The following is a 12,482-nucleotide window of genomic DNA, read 5'->3' as shown; positions in this document are numbered from 1 at the left end:
ATTTTTATAGCATTTTCTCCTTTTCCCAGATGTACACAACGCTTTATTATTTTTATTTTAAGGTTATTACCCACTGACAAAGCATGGGAATATCAATTATTTTTATTACAGGACCATAAACAACCACCAATATCCAAATTATTCAGTGATGCGCTTCTAAAGGATGACTGAACTGAGGTTCAGCGAATAATTCCAGGAATATGTCCAATAAAAGCCAAAAAATACCTGATCTTCTGCTAAATGAATTAATGTACATACAGCTAAACAAAATGATAAACGCCAACACTTTTGTTTTTTGCCCCCATTTGTTTCATGAACTGAACTTCAAAGATCTAAAACTGTTTTTTTTCTAATGTACACAAAAGGCCTATTTTCTCTCAAATTTTGTTCACACAATATGTTTAATCTGTGTGTAGTGAGCCACTTTTCCTTTGCCAAGATAATCCATCCACCTCACCGTTGTGGCATATCAAGATGCTGATAGGACAGCATGATTATTGCACAGGTGTGGCCTTCGGCTGGGCCACAATAAACGGCACAATAAAATGTGCACAGTTTTATCACACAGCACAATGCCACAGATGACACAAGGTTTTGAAGGGACCGTGTAATTGGCATGCCTGACTGCAGAATGTCCAACAGCGCTATTGCCCGTGAATTGAATGTTATTTCTCTACCATAAGCCGTCTCCAAAGGCAGTTCAGGAGAATTTGGCAGTACATCCCAACCGGCCTTACAAACGCAGACCATGTGTAACCACACCAGCCCAGGACCTCCCTCCAACATCCAGCATCTTCACGTCCAAGATCATCCGAGACCAGCCACCCGGATAGCTGCTGCAACAATCGGTTTGCATAAGCAAAGAATTTCTGCACAAACTTTTAGAAACTGCCTCAGGGAAGCTCATCTGCAATCCTCCTCGTCGTTCTCCCGGTTCTGAATCTCGATCTGACTGCAGTTCGTCGTCGTAAACAACTTGAGTGGGCAAATGCTCACATTTGATAGCATGGAGAGGTGTTCTCTTCATGGATGAATCCTGGTTCCATTTCAAGGGAACTTTGAACTGTATCCTCTAGGGGTCGCTATGGGGAACACCTCGTCGTGACCCGTGTCTGAAGCATACACTGAAAAAACACCAACAAGTTTGCCGGCGACAGCCTCTAACGTCACTACCCCGGCGCGACTTTAAACAGGCACCGGGAGAACAGTCATTCTTCTTCATCTTCAAAACTGACTGTTTTGTTTGAGCGTGCATCTGAAAGAACCAGTAAGAGCGCTCTTTCTCTGTCTATCATGGCGACTACTAAGCAAGCGTTTAGACAATGTGTGCATCCTGTCAGCGTTATTTGACACCCGATGACACACACGATCTTTGCGTCATTTTTTTGGGTAAAGAGCACCACACGCATGTCCTTTGAGGAGGCAATTCTGCATGCATTATGAGCGTTTTTTCAAGGGAAAAAGCTCCGCTCTGTCTCGTCGTCTCTCTTTTCCGAGAAAAAAAAGGTAGCCATCTGCTTCCCGCGGTTCAGGACCTGCCGGTGCTGAGGCACGGAGGAGAATGAGCTCGTGAGAATTTCAGGTGGATCTGTCTGAATGGCTTAAAGAGAGGGACTTTTCCTTTTTGCGCTCATAATGGCGGCGGATGAGAGAGAGCCTCGGGAGGATGATGTTATATGTTTAACACTTTCTGATACTGAGGTTAGTGCTCTGCTGGGTTTTTACCCAGGAAAAGCAGGAGATATTTGAGGATGATGAAGAAGCTGAGGCTGAGACCTTCTTAATTCTCCTGCCCTGCGTATGTAGAGCTGTTGGAGGTTATGGATCGCGCCACGGCAAGGTTGGACTTGCCATGAAAGTAGCTAACAAGGTGACGCCGTGAGTCCCCCTCGATGAGTGTTATCTTTCCGACCATAGCCCTCCAGCTCAGGTGAGCCTTCCATTTCTGCCTGATCTCTATACAGAGATTTGAAAGGAAATGAAAGAGGCCATTTTCTTCTTGCATCCATTGGTTTAGGCATAAGAGTTTTGCCGACATCAAGGCAATGCGCAAAAACGGCTATGAGAGGATGCGCCCTGTAGAAAGAGCTTTCTTTCTGCAGGGGAGACATCCTCTCTTAATCTCCCTCCTTGCCATCTAAGCCCCTTCAAGAAATACATCTCGCTTAAATGGCAAGGCATACGCAGCAGCAGGTCAGGCTGTGGCTTTATTACACACATTGCCATCTGAGCCCCTTCAAGAAATACATCTCGCTTAAATGGCAAGGCATGCGAAGGCCTTTTTCCTGATCAGGTAGCCGAGCTGCGCTGCACCACAGGTCTCTCTCTCCAGCTACCAAGCAGGCCACCTCTGCCATGCACAGGACTATGGCGGCCATGGTGGTAGCGGAGAGACTTCTGTGGATGAACCTGCCAGACATCGGGAAGGAAAGAAAAGTCTTTCTTCTCGATGCTCAGGTTTCGCCTTCTGAACTTTTCGGTATTTCCGTTGAGACGTGATCGAGAAAGTTTCGGGGAGGCGAAGGCGCACTCCGCTGCGTTCCAGATCCTTCGTTCCACGAAGGTCCAGGTGTGAGCCCGAACAACATAGGGGTCCTGGCCTGTCTCGATCTGGGATCAAAGACGAGCACAGAAGGCTAGTGTCGCGACTTGCGCTCCTCCCCCACCTGTGGGTAGGGGTAAGAGGAATTGTGGGTCACAAAGAGGTAAGCAGAACCTAAGGGATGTGATCCAGACGAGGCTTCTGCTTTTATCCTCCCCTTCCTATATCCCCTGTAAGCCACCAGCTCTCCACCTGATCGAGGTTAGGTGGAAACCTCTCACATAACAGTCTCCTATGCTGGACCTATAATGTTTTTGGCTGGTTCTATGTTCATAGCAACCACCTTACTGATGGCCCGGACTAAAAGGAGGCGCCCCTTGAGCGGGGGCTCCAGCGCAGGGGGTGGGAATAACCCTTTATGTATATACTTATGTGTAAATTGCTGGTGGTTATGTGTCTACTAATAAACTCTGTGAGTTTCCTTTGCAGTGCTCTGTTACAGTGTTTACTAAACTGTCGTCAGCACCAGCCATCCGGCTTCATGTTCCGGTATTAGGCGGCTGAGATCACAGGTTTCTACGGGAGCCTCCTTGATCATCAGGCCTGGCACAGCACTGCAGGGAATTTCATGGATGTCCGGCCAGTTCAACCTGAGGGGTCTCCTGGCCGCTTAGTTGTGCTGTCGCATCCAGCGGGAAGTGAAGGTGGCAGTTACAGAAGTCTTGTATATGCTGCCTCAGGTGACGCTCCCCTCACTAGAGGTTTGTAAAAATTTGAGCTTGCCTCTTCCGTGCGGTTCAGCGCCTCTGCGATGCTTAGGAACCTTTAGGTACACAAGCTAAGCTCTGTGTACTTTCTGAAAACCACATAGTGGCCAGTGTGCACGTGAACACTTTGCGCACTTTCTAAAAATCCACGTATTGGTAAGTGTGCACGCAAGACTCTGTGCACTTTCTGAAAACCTGTATGGTAAGGGTTACACACACTGCCTCGTTCCCTTTCTTGAGATGATTAGACCTTGGTTCCTTGGGCTCCATTCAGCCAGTGTGTACTTGTTTATACACTTCAAGCATCGCTTCCCTCAAACATGTGGGGCTATTTTGGCGATCCTCGTGGTAGTGTAGCAGCGCTCTCCTTTTCCAAGAAGGGTCACCTATGAGCACGCTACTCTGGATTCTGAGTTCTCCTCTCATATGAGACTGAGTTCACTGTTTTTCCCCAGAGCGCTCCAGCATTATTTCCACAGATCGAGTTGATGACTCTCAAACATACTGTTTTGAGATGCACCATTCCATCTATGAGCTGCTTTATCAGAGTGCCACGAGAGCCCTTCCTTAGAACAGTATTTGAAAATTCATGCTATGGTAAGTGTGCACGTGAAGACTTTGTACACTTTCTGAAATCCACACTGTGGCAAGTTCGCATGCTAGTGTTCTGCGTTCTTTCTAAAATCCTGTATGGTGAGGGCTTCGCACGGTTGCTTCGTGCCCTTTTTTGAGTTGGTAAAAGCCCCGTTCATCTTGGGCGCCACTCCACCTATCTAAACAGGGTGTTGCTACTGGAGATCTGTTGAGACAGCTCCTTCAGCAAGCTTTTGTGAGAGCAAGTGGTAGTCCCTGTGTGACAGGCAAGACTTAGTATAAAATGCTAGGTTCTTAGCCGTATCCCTTTAAAGGAATCTTTCCTGATTCTAAGCCTTCAGCTCTACTCCGGGCCGAGGCCCTAACAATTATGTTGGGTATATAGCTTAGGCCTTTGGCCATAAGGGGCACTGTCACAGACAGCCATCTAAACGTCCCAGGGGCAACTCCCATGGAAATGGTAGAGTTGATACTTAGTGTTCGCCATGATTCTGGCCTGCACTCCCCTCAGCATGGCGGCGTGGGTATACTGTACCCCATAGTGACCCCTAGAGGATGCAGTTTGAAGTTCCCTTGAAAGGGAACATCTCAGGTTATGAATGTCACCATGGTTCCCTGAGTAGGGAACGAGACACTGCGTCCTCTAGCTCCCTGCCATGCTTCGGACGCAAGCTTCAGATGAAGAAGTGAATGACGTGTTCTCCTGGTGCTTGTTTATAGTCACGCTGGTAGTGACGTCAGAGGCTGTCGCCGGCCAACTTGTTGGGGTTTTTTCAATGTATGCTTCAGACACGGGTCACGACGAGGTGTTCCCCAAAGCGACCCCTAGAGGACGCAGTGTCTCGTTCCCTACTCAGTGAACCATGGTTACATTCGTAACCTGAGATGTTTTCACTGTACAGGGCAGATGGCAGACAGCGTGTATGCCGTCATGTGGGTGAGCGGTTTGCTGATGTCAAAGTTGTGGATCAAGTGGCCCATGGTGGCGGTGGGGTTATGGTATGGGCAGGCATATGTTATGGACAATGAACACAGGTGCATTTTATTGATGGCATTTTAAATGCACAGAGATACTGTGACGCGATCCTGAGGCCCATTGTTGTGCCATTCATCCATGACCATCACCTCGTGTTGCAGCATGATAATGCACGGCCCCATGTTGCAAGGATCTGTACACAATTCCTGGAAGCTGAAAACATCCCAGTTCTTGCATGGCCAGTATACTCACTGGACATGTCACCCATTGAGCATGTTTGGGATGCTCTGGATCGGCGTATACGACAGCATGTTCCAGTTCCTGCCAATATCCAGCAACTTCGCACAGCCATTGAAGAGGAGTGGACTAAAATTCCACAGGCCACAATCAACAACGTGATCAGGCAAATGGTGGTCACACCAGATACTGACTGGTTCTTGGAACCCCTGGACCTCCCAATACAGTAAAACTGCTCATTTTAGAGTGGCCTTTTATTGTGGCCAGCCTAAGGCACACCTGTGCAATAATCATGCAGTCTAATCAGCATCTTGATATGCCACACCTGTGAGGTGGATGGATTATCTCGGCAAAGGAGGAGTGTTCACTAACTCAGATTTAGACAGGTTTGTGAACAATATGAGAGAAATAGGCCTTTTGTGTACATAGAAAAAGTCTAAGATCTTTGAGTTCAGCTCATGAAAAATTAGGCCTTTTGGTACATAAATTGCGTTTATCATTTTGTTCAGTGTATGTACATTAATTCATTTAGCAAAAGCAGGCATTTTTTGAATTTATTGACATTATTCTGAATTATCGCTGAACCTCAGTTCAGTCATCCTTAGAAGCGCATCACTGAGTAGATATTTGTGTTGTATGGTCTGTAATAAAAATAATTATATTCCAATTCTTATGTCAGTGGATTATAAACCTTAAAATAAAAATAATAAAGCATGTGTACATCTGGGAAAATTCTATCAAAATGTGTATAATGTGTAGTGTGTAGTCTGATAACGCTCAACTTTTGTTTCTGACAAGGCATGTTTAATATTGCCATCTGCTGGCGCTTTTGAGAAACACATTTAGACAAGATGTAACTATATTCCAGTTTCAGTTGTTTAGACTCACTTTATTTTTACTCTTGATATTAATAATTGTAGGTCTCATTATCTCTTGTTTGTGTGAGAAAAGAAGTGTCTCAAGTCATTGAAATCATGCATGAATATTCATGCTGTGTTAATTTTGCAAGTATATGTAAGTAACATTTTGATTGGCTACAATGTCCAGGCTAGATGCTCATATTTTCTGCTTTGATGTAACTAGTATATTCATGATCTTTATTCTTCTCAACCTTTAAGTCAGTCACAGTAAAGTTCTTGACGGCTGTATTTCATTCAAAGTATAGGCACACTTTTTCATTTGAAGACACTATAAAGGCATTGATGTGCTAGACAGTCAATGAATGATTAGGACCTTCTCTAATATTTTTTTATCATTTTTCATTGTACAGAACAGCTCATATTTAGAAGACTTTGCATCCTGAACATTATCCGCAGAGTAGTTCCGGAGCATATGGATCATTAAGAGTCTTATTTTTTTTTATTTGAAACGTATACATGATTATTAACATATAAAGTGAAATTTGGCCATCTCTGGTCAAGAACATTTTGAGTCTTTGTCCTGCAGAGGGCAGTGTGGCAATATTTTGATTTGAACAGTGAACTTGTAACACATTATGAGGCAGGGGCGTAGCTGTCAGGTGAGGTGACCCTCAACAGCCAAACAAATTATGTACATAATGTACTAAGCAAGTACATTCATATTCATATAATAAATTCTATATAGAAGTGTTTAGAGCTCCCTAATTGCAAATTTGGGAACATGCCATGATAGCTTTACAGGAGCCCTTCCTGGGCTTAATGGGGAAACCGGAGCCCTCCCTGGGCTGAACGGGGGATCAGGAGCCCTCACTGGGCTGAACTGGGGATCAGGAGCCCTCCCTGGGCTGCACTGGAGATCAGGAGCACTCCCTGGGCTGCACTGGGGAACAGGGGGGAGGATGAGGGCGGAGTACAGTCTTTTTTTCCTCATACCCCTTTCTTGGGTTGGGGTGAGTGGGGCGGAGGCAACCAGCGGGCCTGCATTAGAGGCAGAGGCCGGCAATTTGGGGTCAAGGACTGGGATGGCTGGAGGTAGCGGAAGGGGAGCAGCCTTTAGAGCTGACCTGACAGACTGTAATGCGGGGTAATAAATTTTGGACCCCAGGTCAGCACTGTATGAAGTCCCTCCCCGAGTACTGGAAAGCACCCAAGGCGATGGGTGGTCAGAACCATTGGCCAGGAATGTGGAGGGTCCCGGCATGGGGTGAGTTGGAGAGGTTTCAGTGGGGTCTAGATGAAAATGAATTATATTATCCTTTATTTCTTCAACCTCGAAATTAGAGCCATTTAAATAAAGAATATTTTATCAAAAAAATTAAATATGCAGAAATTTTTGTGTGAAGGGTAAATGTTTGTACAGTGCAAAATTATTACTCCTATAGTGCGTCCCCTTAAACATAAAAACCAACAACGTGTGTGCGTGTGAGTGTGTGTGTGTGTGCATGCGTGTGTGTGCGTGTGCGTGTGTGTGTGTGCGTGCATGAGTGTGTGTCAGCATGACCGCCTCAGACTGGCTATTCACTTCAGTTAGTGAGAAGAGCTCAAAGCAGGATTTAATTTTCCAATTTATGTACATTTTGTAAACATTTTACTTAAGGGTATGAATGTCATTGGCTTAATAATGTAAAGCATTTTTATTGACAAATGAAACAATAATAATGTTTATTTTTATAAAGTATGTTATGTATAATGACTGGTGCACTGGATATATTTTGACATGATTGTACATGTTTAAGTTTTTGTGGAAACAACGTTTATGCATAGTGAAAAACTAAAATTTTTATTTAAAATGTGTTTTATAAGATCAATAAACTTAAATGTTGAGTTGTTGTTTAAAAATGGTTTGCTTTAGTAACATGCTGTCATATTCTTTAAAATGGGCATAAATATCTTTTAGCCTGTAATGTTTACATTACAGTGATGTGATGGTATGTGTACAGTAAAAAGAAATAATTATACGGCTTTTTAAAATGATAAGTTATACTACAAGATGTTTATCAAAATAGAAACATTTAGAATGTTTACTGTGATGGTAGGTTTAGGTGATGATACCATATAAAAAATCATTAATATAATGTAAATATGAATATAAAAGGTTCTAAATATAATGTAGAAACTGCTTTGCAACAATTTGTTTTGTGAAAAAGTTATAAAAAATATATGTGAATTGCATTATGTCAATGTGAAGCCTCTATAAAACATGGACATTTGACATGTCCGGACATGTCGGCTGCCCCCGAATAGCCCTTATTGTTTGGCCTGTTAAAATATATATTTTTTCCCGATCCTGGTAAAATGTACTATGTTTTTATATTTTTAGTGATGACAAAAACTAGCGTAGATGTTTTGATTTGTTTTATATCATGTGCGATCACATAATTTATTTATTTATTTTCATTTAAAAGAGGAGGATAAGACTTGGGGGTGATTGAATGCGCATGCATGCATGAAAGAGAGAGAGAGAGAGGGTGAGAGAGGGAGGAGAAAGAGAGCGTTTCCAACTTAAACATTTCATTTGAAGAAAAGTCATATCTGTGTAAGGAGAAAGACTTTTTTCTTTAAAAATGTAAGGGTAATTTTTTTTTTTTAATTTTTTTTTTTTTATTGTTTTATCCCCAATTTATTAATAGTCATGTTACTTATTTTATTTAAATTATTTTATACAACCATCAGATTATATGTGTGTGTGTGTGCGTGTGTGTGCAAACAAAGTGTTTAAATTTGTTTATTTATATTAAAGCCAATATCTTTCTCACATCTCCCATAGAGTGAGAGAGAAGCCTATTTTTTTATGTTATATAGAATAGAGTGTGTGTATTTATATATGCATTGATTTGGATGGAAAGTGACACCAGATGGGGCGAACCTCCCGGATGTCGGAACAGACCATTAAAATCTACAAAAACATTCCTCTGGACGGAACATAAAATCTTCAAAAGCATTCCACACCAGTTCATTCATCACCTGTCACCTCTCTGAAACAGTCAAACATCTGAACAAACATCATATGTCATCCCAGGAGGTCAAAGATCAACGTCGGAATTTCACATATGCCAGTTTTCACATCTGGATATCATTAACAGGTCACGGGGTCACATCTGGATAGGTCACGGGGGAAACACAACGTGGGTGGGCTACGTGGGGGGAGGGGAAAGGTCACAAAGGTCAAAGCCATCAATCAAAGTTGACAGTTGCTGAATGGTATCAACTACTCTGGTCGTACGGTGCAGAGCTCTGGGGTAGATTTGAGGATGATGCGCTGGATTGGCTCTGCTGGGTGCAGTTTGCGGTTCCCGAGGAGGAGATGGACACAAATTGGAGCTAAACCGCATGGGTGTCACAGTGAGCAGAGGCAGTGATACATGCCTTTGCACAAATGATATGCCTGTCAGATATAGGCCATGCACTGCATTCACCTGTAGGCAGGACAACAACATGTTTTATATTATTATTTACATCTGTCATTTTATTAATGTTGTTTACTAAAACATGACAAACTAGTGTTATACTCAGTATTAATGCTTTATTTCCATTTTGTCTATTTCATACTGACCTGTTGGTATAAATGGGCCGTCCGTGCGATGCACAGTCCATGTGTCTCATCAGTGGAGGCTTGCTTGTCGTCCCAGATTTTGTTCACACTCTGCTGGAAACGGTCAAATTTGCAGAGCTGAGAATGAACTTTTTTGAACTCCAGTCCATCCCTTAAATTTCTGGTTGCCTTGAAATTTCCATCGAGCGTCTTCCTGTATAACAGAGAAAACATGCAATGAGCAAAAATTAGATTTTTGTTATGGCACATTGTAAAATGATTTACCATAAAACATATAATCAAGGTGTCTTGAGAGTCTTCATTTCCAAGCAGTGATCTAGAAAAGCCTTTTTGAGGTTTTCAGTGGTCACTGCTGATAGTTTTAGTGCCTTGCTTGTGGCTGGACTGCAGGAGGTTGATTTGGTGATGCTATTCAACGCGTTGATCAGGTTTGATGAGTACGTTGATGCAGTGGTTGAATTTGCCTTCAATTCTGCTACCATGGGATGAGACAGCAAAGACTGAATGCTTTCAACTACTTTGGCATCCAGATCTTTTCCTGGTTTACCTGAAAACCAACACATTTTACACTGTAAGCTACCCTGATGTTGTCAGGGTTCTGTCACTTCTGTCTAGTGTCATTCATGGTTTTGTGAAAGAGCCCTGACACTCACGTCATGTCATTGTTTTAATGTGAGTGTGCGGCTTCGAGACTGCTCAAGCCGTGTGCTCTCGTCTGCGTGTCCTGTTTCATGTTGGAGCGTGGTGTTCGGATCCCGGCACTCATGTCTTGCTGAGTTTCGGTTTCGTGTCGGGGACCGGACACTCGCGTTCCATGTTCTGTCTTGTTGTGGGAGCGTGCGGTCTCCAGTGTTTTGTATTGTTGCACGCAGCTTGGTTTTCGCTGGCTGCGTGCTGTCTTGTGTGAACACGCGGCTGATGAGTTTGCTCATTAGCTGCGTGTTTGTGTCTAGTTCAAGCACATGGCTTGTGATTGGTTTGCTGGCCATGTGCTTGTGTTTTTTTTGTTTTGTGTAAGCACATGGCTTTTGTCTTTGTTCCTATGTGCCATGTGTCCTCGTCAATTGTCTTGACCCCACCCATCTTGTTACCTGATTATTGATGTAATTTTCCCCACATGTGTTCCCTCGTTACCCTCCTCATTAGCTCCCTATTTATTCTCATTGTGTTTGCAGTCTGGTTGTTAGTTCGTCGTCAAATATTTGTCTGTGTTTCTCGTGCCTTGCCTTGCCTTGCCAGTCAAGTTTTGTCTGTTTCCCCTACGGGGTAGTTTTTGTTTGTTTATCTTATTTTTTATTATTAAAGAGCCCTTCTCTCTGCATCATTGAGTCCTTGCCTCATCCCTCTACCTGAACCCTGACAGATGTAACGCCCTGAGAAAACAGGGAGAATTAATCACACAAGTGATGCTGCTATGTTTCCTGAGTGAGAACATTTACTCATATATCAAACACACTATACAACTCATATTCACAATCGATCAGTTACAGTAGTGTATACTCCTTTTGTATTGCAAATATATTAACCTATAACACACATACAAACTTTCCTTGAAACACTTCTCATTCTCTTTCCCACTAATAGTAAATAAAATATTAATGTGATTAAGTATACTCTCAAAAACTTCATACAGGTACAAAATAAACAATATAAAATATGATACAAAATCCATGTTCACCCCCCCCCCCCACCCAAACGGCTAGTTCTAACACGCCCCCATATATATATGTCAGTATGTGGGAAGATTTGCATAACGCCACCCAGATGTTCACACAAAGAAAGAATGTGTACCTTTTATTCTCGTTGTAGTATTGTTATTGCCGCCGCCGCCATGTCATATAGACGCTGTGTGTTTCACTGTGAAAGAGAAACTACTTTGTTTGGCCTTCCAAAAGAGGGCGATATCCCCTTCATCATGCCTGGGGCTGATCCATGCTTGTTGCTGAGGAAATACATCAACTTTGCACTGTGGATCATTGAATAGGCTTTCACCGTGGACGAAGCAGAGTCCAGCCCAGGGTCGTCACACGTGGTTGCTGCAAGCCTAAGGTACGCTCCTTCGTAGAATGCACCTGCCGCACCATTCTCAAGCCACCCGCATCGGCTCACTCTAGGCCTCTGGCCTCTGCTCACTCAAGGCTGCGGTATGTGACGCTGTTTCGTTGAGAAAGCGAAACTACTTTGTTTTTGCCTTCCAAAAGAAGACACGACTAGAAATCATGTTTATATCATGTTTACAATGGGTTTTATGTTTATGTCTCGTCGCTCCGGCCGGACAAGGCATCACAATATGTTAGGAGGCGTAACATTTCCATCACACGCTTGAGGCATTCAGCCAATCACAACGTTCTGGATAGCTGGCCAATCACAGCACACCTCACTTTTCAAAGTGATGAGCCTTGTAAAAATTGACGCATTTCAGAAGGCAGGGCATAGAGGAGAAACAATAATGTACAGTATGTGGAAAATAATGTGTTTTTTTAACCTTAAACCGCATTAACACATTTCATTACACCAAATACACAAAATAATGTTCTTTTTAGCAGCATCATATGACCCCTTTAACACACTTGGTGAAACTTTACCCTTTCTCATTCAACGACTACCAACACATACTCTTAACATTCAAACCCATTTTAGAAATGCATTATAATCATTCCAGTGATATGATATGAACAGGGAGAAATAATCACAGGAGCGATGCTGCAATGTTTCCTGAGTGAGAACATTTACTCATATGAAAATGAGTCGAGACATTAACAGTTGATCCCAGACTACTGGATCAGGCCTCTTTTGTCAATCACCGCCTATTCTACCTACTGTAATTACGAGAATATACTCGTAGCCTCACCTACATTTATCAAGGTGTAGAAAATCAATTGACACAAGTTCA

Source organism: Cyprinus carpio, unplaced genomic scaffold (assembly GCF_018340385.1).
Source record: "Cyprinus carpio isolate SPL01 unplaced genomic scaffold, ASM1834038v1 S000006540, whole genome shotgun sequence".
Classification (NCBI taxonomy): domain Eukaryota; kingdom Metazoa; phylum Chordata; class Actinopteri; order Cypriniformes; family Cyprinidae; genus Cyprinus; species Cyprinus carpio.
This window is presented reverse-complemented; position numbering follows the sequence as displayed.